The following is a 9,583-nucleotide window of genomic DNA, read 5'->3' on the forward strand; positions in this document are numbered from 1 at the left end:
GCTCAGAGTCTGGGAGCAGCCTATGGGAAGTGGAACCTGGACATGAATGTGGTAATAGATCCAGAAGGACATTGGCTAGGGATATCAATCAATTAAACTTCCTCCAGCAGGATATCTTAGTGTCACATTTTTAAGACTGCCACAATAGCCAATGGAATATTTATTTTATATATATTGAATAGATTTGTTTTAGTAGTTAAACTAGGTTATATTAATGACTCTGGATAGCACAGATTTCTAATTTGAAAATCAGGAGAAAACAAGAGGAAGATAGAATAATGATAAACAATATGTTTTTAGTTTGTTTTTATGAACTAGTCCCTGACTAAGCAGTTTATATGTACTATTTCATTACTTGGCATAAAAGCATAATATGGTAGCCATTATCAATAAATATTCTCATACTTATTTAAATCATATGAAGGGACTGATTTATTGAGATTATGATTCTTACTCAAGATTATACATTTTGTAAATGGCATTATCAGGATACTGGTACTCATATGTTAGTTTGTCAAACTGTGGTAGCTTCTGTGTTGCTGTGATGCTGGAAGCTATGCCAGTGGTATTTCAAATACAAGTGGAGTCACCCATGGTGGACTGGTTGCAGTAGACCTTCCAGACTAAGACAGACAAGAAAGAGTACATACAAGCTGAATTTAGGAACCATCTCAAGAATAGATTTGACACACTGAACACTAGTGACCAAAGACCAGACAAGTTGTGGATATCATGTGTGAAGAAGCAAAGATCATTAAAAAGACATGAAAGAAATAAAAGACCAAAATGAATGTCAGAAGAGACTCTGAAACTTGCTTATGAATGGAGAGTAGATAATGCAACAGGAATAAATTATGAAGTAAAGAACTGAACAGAAGATTTCAAGGGGTGGTTCAAGAAGACAGTAAAATATTATAATAAAGTGTGCAAAAACTTAGAAAATGAAAAAGGAAGAATCTATTCAGCATAACTCAAGCTGAAAGAATTGTAGAAAAAATTCAAACCTTGAGTTTCAAAATTGTTCTCTGAGCAAAATACTGAACAACATATAATCCATCAAAAGAAGACAGAAGGAATACAGAGAGTCTCAGTACCAAAAAGAATGTTTCAGCGTTCAAACATTTCAGAAGGTAGCATATGATCAAGAGCTGATAGTACCGAAGGAAGAAATCCACGCTACACTGAAGGTGTTGGGAAAAATAAGCCTCCAGGGATTGACAGATCAACAACTGAAAGTTTAAAAAAATACATACAGTGCTGCAGATACTCACTTGTCTATGCTAAGCAATTTTGAAGACAACAGCTACTGGCCAACCAACTGGAAAAGATCCATATTTGTTCTCATTCATAAGAAAGATTATAAAACAAAGTGCAGAAATTATTGAACAATATCCTTATTATCACATGCAGGTAAAATTTTGCTGAATGTAATTCAAAAACAGTTGCCGCAGTACGTTGACAGAGAAATTCCAGAATTTCAAGCTGGATTCAGAAGAGGATGTAGAGTGAGGAATATCATTGCTAATATCAACTGGATCATGGCTGAAAGCAGAGAATACCAGAAAGATGTGTAAACCACTGTCATCGAGTTGATTCCAACTCATAGTACCACACTGGGTCTTCTAGGCTATCAATCTTTACAGAAGTAGATTGCCTCATCTTCCTCCCATGGAGCAGCAGGTAGGTTTGAACCACTAACTTTCTGGTTAACAGCCAAATGTCTTAGCCACTATGCCACAAGAGCACCTTTGTTTTATTGCTTATGCAAAGCATTTGTTTGTGTGGGTCATAAAAAATTATGGATAACATTGCAAAGAATGGGAATTCCAGAACATTTATTTTGTTCCTGCAGAACCTGCATGTAGATCAAGAGGCTGTTGTTCCAACAGAACAAGGGGATACTGCATGGTTTAATGTTAGGATGGGATACATCAGGGTTGTGTTATTTCATCATACTTATTCAGTCTGTACACTTAGCAAATAATTCAAGAAGGTGAACTATATGAAGAAGGATTGGAGGAAGATTCATTAACGATCTGTGATACACAGATGACACAGTCTTGATTTCTGAAATAAAAAAAGACTTGAAGCACATATTGATAAAGATCAAAGACTATGGCCTTCAGTATGGATTATAGCTCAATATTTAAAAAAAAAAAAAAACCTCACAAGTGGACCAATAAGCAACATCATCATAAACAGAACGTTTGAAATTGTCAAGGAATTCATTTTACTAGAGTACACAATCAATGCCCATAGAAGCTGCAGTCAAGAAATCAAAAGATGTATTAGATTGGGTCAATCTGCTGTAAAAGATCTCTCTAAAAAGTTCAAAAGCAAAGCTATTTCTTTGAAGACTAAGGTGTGCCTCTACATACCATCCAGACTATGGTGTTTTCCATTGCCTCGTATGCATGACAAAGCTCAACAATGGATAAGGAAGACTGAAGAAGAATTGATGCCTTTGAATTTGTCAAAAATATTGGACTGCCAGAATGGTGAACAAATCTTTCTTCAGAGAAGTCTAGCCAGAATACTATTTGTAAGTGTCTATGGTGAGACTTTGTCTCATATATTTTGGATATGTTATCAGGAGAGAGCAGTTCCTGGAAAAAGACATTATGCTTGGTAAAGTAGAAGGTCAGAGTAAAAGAGGAAGACTCTCGTTGAGACGGATTGACACAGTCACTGTGAAAATGGGCTCGAGTATAGTAAAAATTGTGATGATGGTGTCAGACTAGGAAGTGTTTCATTCTGTTGTACATAGAGTCCCAATGAATCGGAGCTGACTCAATGGCACCTAGCAACAACATAATCACAAACAAATAAGAAAAAAAAAACTTTCTTAAACCAATAGATTCTGGCACTACCTGGAATTATGACTATGAAAACTTTTCGTAACAGAATTTGACATTTTGAGAGTTTTAAAGCTAACACAATTACTCTAATGACAAATTAAGAAAATCATCATGTTGCATTGCAGACCCCCAATAATTGCTCCATTAGGTTTTTTTTTTTTTTTCATGTTTTATTCAGAATTATCATACTCTATTTTTTATCTACCTAAGTACACCTCACTACATTTGGTAAGTGCACATATGATCTTTTTAATAGACAGTAAATAAGTATTAAGGCAACTATAGTGATGATGTTTTAATGCAAAAGGCACTTATTTCCTTAAAGCTTCCTGAAATACCTTAACTTATAATGGCTAATAGATTTTAAGCTATTGAAGACTGAGAATGTGTTTAATATGAATAACACTCAAGGAGGAACTTTCCCAGGATAGAAGATCAATAAATATTTCCTTAATTAAGTAAAAGAAAAAAAAAATTAAGAATACTTTATCCCATTGTTTTTTTTTCAACAAAACAGTGAGTATTTTGTGTGTACTAGGCCCTTTTCCAAGCAATTAACACATGCATTTGGCTGCTAACTAGAAGGTCAGAGGTTCAAAACCACCAGCTGCTCTGTGGAAGGGAGATGGGGTGATCTACTTCGGTACAGATTTTACAGCCCTGGAAACCCAGTGAAGGTCACTATGAGCTGGAATTGACTTGATGGCTCTGAGTTTGGTTTGGTTTTGATTAATTCACATAATAGATGAGTAAAATGAGACACATAAAAGTGAGGTAATTTTCTCAATGTTATGGAACCAGCAAGTGCTAGTACCAGGATGTGAACCTAGGTGATCTGGATCTAGAGTCCATGCACTGCATAATATAGCCTCTCTACTTAATAATGACTAATTACTTAGTATGTGTGATGCAGTAAATTACTTAATATGGCCCTTCTAGCAATAGTCCTTGTAATTTCTACCAAATAATTGGGTGGCACTATGCAAATACGGTACTTGTGGCACATCAAGGGGATTGAATAGTTTGCTAATAAAGCAAATAAGGGGCATGGCACACTTGTAGGAGTGGAACCATGCAAATACGGTGTTTGGAATCCTAAGGAGGGTATTGGCAGTTTTGCCACCCTACAAGGCTTAAAAGATAGCCAATCTCAGAGCATGTGTGAACCACTGCCACCAAGAAGAGAGAGGAGTGGAGCAAGTCCTTTAGACCTAGGGTTTCTGCACTGGGAATCTCCTAGGCCAAAGAGACAGAGAATGTAACACCAGAGAAACCACATGGTGGTGAGAATCCCCAACATAGAAATAGTGACAGGATAAGCAGCAGAACCAAGAGACTGGCAGCAGGTAGGGTGGCGTGGGTTCCCAAGCCCATGGAGCAAAAGAACTTAGTACTTTGGGCAGGAGGCTTACTGGTGGAGTAGGGTGCCTGTGGTCACTTAATAGAGTTAGGATCATTGACTCATGGAATGAGAGATGAATACCTCCAGACCAAGGCTTAGTGATGGAGTGGTGTCCCTCAGGCACTTATTAGTGGATCAAAAAAGCTTTGTAAAAGTTGCTGGAGGAAAGCAAAGTCTGGGTCAGTCCAAGAGGTCTGAGGGGGTCAAAGGACCAAGAAGACAAGAGAGACATGCTTGTGAGGATGATTGAGAAACAGTGCTAGTTGAGTAACTGTATCCTGAATAATTTCTAATCCTCAATTGCAATTTGTTACTTCCACAATAAATCCCATAATTTTGAATGTTGTTTGTGATTTCTGTATGGCTATTGCAACAAATTTTCAAAACCAGCAGAAAAGTGGACAATGCTGTGGCAGGGATGATTGGTGTCAGAATTGGAAAAACGTTGACAAGAAGAGGTTTTTCTGACCTCTGCTTCATAGGAATCAGTCTTGGGTGGCTGATGCTGATAATGATTCTCCTTCCTCCTTGTGAAGTTAGAGGAGGTCAAATGACACCCCCACCACACTGTTTTTACAGTAGGGAAGCAGTTGATGTTAGGTGGTGTTGAGTCTGTTCCAACTTATAGTGACCCTATGAGAATGAAACACTGCCTGGTCTAGTGTCATGCTCACGACCATTACTACACTTGAGCCCACTTTTGCAGTCACTGGGTGAATCCATCTCATTGAGGTTCTTCCCCTTTTTCACTGATGATCTACTTTATCAAGCACTATGTCCTTTCCTGGGAGCTCTGGTGGCATAATGCCTAAGGCATTTGAAGCAGAAGGCTGCAGGTTCAAACCCACCAGCCACTCCTTGGAAGGAAGATTAGGCAATCTACTTCCATAGTGATACTGCCTCGGAAACCCAAGGAAGGGTAGCTGTGAGTCAGATCCAACTTGATGGCAATGAGTTTATGTCCTTTCCTGAGGACTGGTCCCTTCTGATAACATGTCCAAAGTATATGAGACAAAGTCTTACCATCCTCACTTCAAAGGATCATTCCAGCTATACTTCAAAGATTTGTTCCTTCTTCTGGAAATCCATGGTATTTAATATTCAAAGCCTTCAATTACTTGAGTCTTCCTTATTCATTGCCCAATTTTGCAAGTATATGAGGTAATTGAAAATGTAATGGCTTGGGTCAGGCCCACCTTAGTCCTTAAAGTGACGCCTTTGCTTTTGAACAGTAAAGAGGTCTTTGGCAGAAGATTTTACCATTGCAATACATTATTTGATTTCTTGACTGCTGCTTCCAAGTGAAGGTGGAGGGGGAAGCAGTACACTGTAAGAAATAGTGAACAATTAGTATTTTTAGTGTAATGACTAACAGGATTGCCAAGAATTGTTTTATTATCTCTTTGGTGTGGCCAAAGGATTTCAGTTGGATGGAATATTTATTTCCCTTTTCTTTGCTGATAGGAAACATAACAGTTGACAGAAGGGTAATGGAGCAAATATATTCACTATGACCAACATTGTCTAGGCTGAAAGTCTGCTACCCAACAGCTAATACAAATAATCCCTGGGTAACAAAAGAGATCCATTCCTGTGTCTTTAAGTCTTTATTTGTAGGTGAATAGGAACAGGTGCATATGGTTCTTATTTAGCCTTATTTATTACTTCCGTAGTGATCCTGCCTCAGAAACCCAAGAAGGGGTCGCTATGAGTCGGGTCCGACTTGACGGCACATAACAACAACAACAGTGGAAGAAAAATCTCAATGCCTTTTAATTTATTTAGAAGCTGCACATGTAGCAAGTGAAGACGATTGTGATGAACTTTTATGTGAGTAGGGGTTGGTTCAATCATTTCAAAGTAAGGGAAAATCTACATAACATTACAGGGCAAATGGGAGTTTTCTGTAAGTGGGATGTTCATAAACTGAGGACTGCCTGCATTCTATTAGCCCCATTGGAATCAACAGTCAACATTATAGTTTCTTCTTTTAGGCTCCCAGCAAGGCTTTGTGCCAAAGGAGAAGATTCATAAGGAGTGGGGAGCCCAGAACCTTCATGTAAAATCCATTTGATTTCAGTTTTTTTTAGAGGAGATTGATGCTCATTTTAAGCAGTGAGGATCAGTTCATTTACTGTCCTGAACAGAGGTCAGCTTCAGATTTGTTTGTGTAAATAAAATTTTGTTGTAACCCAGCCATGCTTATTCATGTATGTGCTGCCTGTGGCTGGTTTTGAACTACCCAGCAGAGTTGAGGGGTTGTGACAGAGACATTATGGCCCATGAATCCTAAAATATTTACTGTGTCACCCTTTACAAAAAAAGTTTGCTGATTCCTGTTTTTGAGCATGTATGGAGACCCATTTTATGGCTCAGATTTAAATAGTGTTGGGATCCTGGCTCTGCTACTCTTTAGCTATGGGACATTAGACCTGTGCTCAACCTCTCAGACTATTCTGTTAGTCACATTTTCCTCTTTTATGAAGTGAGGATGATAATAATATCTACCTCTTAAAGTTCTCCAGATTAAGTGAGCTAATCCATGATAACCACTTAATATGAAGGATAAAATATAGTGCACACTCAGTAGATGTTAGCTATAGTTATTATTATAATAATTTTTACCTTGCCATAATGAGGTCTTAAATTTCTTCTTTGATCAGCCAATCCATGATCTCTATACTTAAGAAAAATAAATGGAAGTAAGTCATTTTCTAATTAAACTTTGTATCAGGATCAAATATTAATATTTTACTACTGTTTACAAACTGCTTACCCATGGTCACCTGTCTCTCTCCTCAGTGGAGAAACCAAAATGTTAATTTTCCAATCAGAATGAACAATTTTTCAGTGTATTTGTAAACTACTTGTAATCAGGTACTTCCTTGAAATGAATGGATTGGTAAGTTATCATAAGCAGGACCATGATGATTTATATGATATATTTCCTACTCCATAAATAACTATATACCAGTCCACTCTAGATGGGACTGGTATATATTTAAATATATCTGAAGTGGACTGGTATATAGTTATTTATGGAGTAGGAAATATAAAAGATGAGGAAAGTTAGGAGGGACAAGTGGGCTGATGGACCCGTGAGTAGAATGGAATTCAGCCTCTGTGGTCCTTTAGCGGGGTCAAAGAGCAAGCTGAAAAGATAGTGGTTCTGCTGAGCTGTCTGTGGCTTTCAGCAAAGCTGTTAATGGAATAATGATAGCTCCTGACATAAAGCAGAAGGTGTTCTATTTTTAGAGAAGAGGAGCTATGTGCCAGAGACAATCCAGATGCATTTCTATCTTAGAGGAAACTGAAAAATGCCCACACTGTTTCCTAAATCTCTGTTGCCATATGTAAGATGATGGTCTCTTGGAAAGGAGCCATATAGAAAATTGAATCCTAATAATGCTATCATTTATCAAACATTTACTAGGTACCTGGCACTGAGGGAAGAACATTTTCCCAGTGAATCCCACCAACAATCTAATGTTCCCATTTTACAGATGAAACTGCTAGCTAGAGGACTAAGTAACAATTCAGGCGAGAACAGCACAGCTGAGTGTCATTTCCGTTCTGGCTGACCCTTAATCTCAATCCCAAATGGAAAACGAGAAAAAGGATATTATTAAACCCTGTGAAATGACTCTCTAATCTTGCATTATTTGCAAGGCAGATTGCTCTCTAGTCCATCGACTACAGGTGAGTAATCAGTTGAAAATGTGATAATATTCTATGTTGGTGGAACAGTTCAGCTAACAATGGGCCAGAAATTGGAGTTGGATTTAGGAATGGTGGAGAGTTAGAACGTGATATTCAGAGGAAATGGGGATAGGCAATGGAATCAGGCAAGCAATTATCTTTAGGGACTAGTGGTTACACTGCAGAGGTGGGGTATGCAAGAATAAAGACTATTTGGGTTATGGTATCACAAATACAGTGAAACATGTGAGAACTGGAACTCGATGACACTACCTTGTTTTTCTGGGTCTCAGAAGTTTTCTGCCTTTGACAGGGTGCAGTCACCACTCTTCTAACACAGCAGTTAACAGATACTCATCTACTAGGCTGGATAAACTTAAGATCAAATGTCCTATCTGAAGATTTGGTAAGAGATGAGCAAGTTACTATAGAAGATGACTAGGGCCATGGACAGTTGGTCAGGACAAAAGATTAACTAAAATCTGTTATTAGAACTCAGGTCCAACTACTGATATAACCAGTGATAAGAAATAAGGCAACAAAAATTCAAAACAGTCTTTCCACAGTTTTGTGTTAACCATGTACTGGGTACAAGGAACCTTCTAAAATTGTCCCTGCCTATAGTCAAGCAAGGAGCTCTGGTAGTGTGGTGCCTAAGGCACTTAACTGCTAACCAGGAGGCTGGCGGTTCAAACCCACCGATCACTCCTCAGAAGGAAGGTTAGACAATCTACTTACTTAGTGATACCGCTTGGGAAACCCAAGGAGGGGTCTCTATGAGTACAGTTCGACTGGACTGCACTGAGGTTTTATTTATTTTTAATAGTCAAGCAGGGCTGATTCCAGAATCTGGGAAGGAGAATTATCAGTAAACTTAAAGGACAAATGAATAAAGTTTCAGATCTGTTGTATCTGGAAGTCTTAGATAGCACATGAGTTTGGCTCCCATTAAAATGAATACCTAAATAAAAGCAGAGACTAATGGAACATGGTGATGTTCGATCTTAGAGCTATAAATTCCATTCATTCATCCTTTATGCTTTCATTCAGTCATTTCTTTGGGAAATGTTAATTAATCCCAGTATATATGAGGTGCTATGCCAAGTGATAGGAAAACAAAGTGAAAAAGCATTTTATTTCTTTCTTTGAAGAGCTTTGAATCTAACAGATACTATGTTTGACACATGGTAAAAGCTCAATTTAATTTTCTTTTCATTTCCTTTCACCTATATGAATGTCAACTTCTTAATCAATAAATTGGGGATGAGAATTTCTACATCTATGCAGAGGAGAATGGCTTGATGAAAAGGATGATATCTAACATTCCTTATGGTTTGAAAAATTAAGGATTCATTTATTTTAGGATAATAACCAGGTACAGAAACCAACCCTACTAAAAGAAGAAGCTCAAGTTGTAGTGAAGACATTGGTAAACAACAAGGCTCCAGGAATAGACTAAATATCAGTAGAAATGCTTCAACAAATTGATACAACATTGGAATTATTGATACATCTACGCCAAGAAATTTGGATGGCAGATACCTGTTCACCTGACTGAAAGAGATCCATATTTGCACCCATTCCAAAGGTGATCCAACAGAATCTTGAAATTATCAAACAATAT

The sequence above is a fragment of the Orycteropus afer genome, unplaced genomic scaffold (assembly GCF_000298275.1).
Source record: "Orycteropus afer afer isolate SDZICR_OR568_19922 unplaced genomic scaffold, OryAfe1.0 scaffold00103, whole genome shotgun sequence".
NCBI lineage: Eukaryota > Metazoa > Chordata > Mammalia > Tubulidentata > Orycteropodidae > Orycteropus > Orycteropus afer.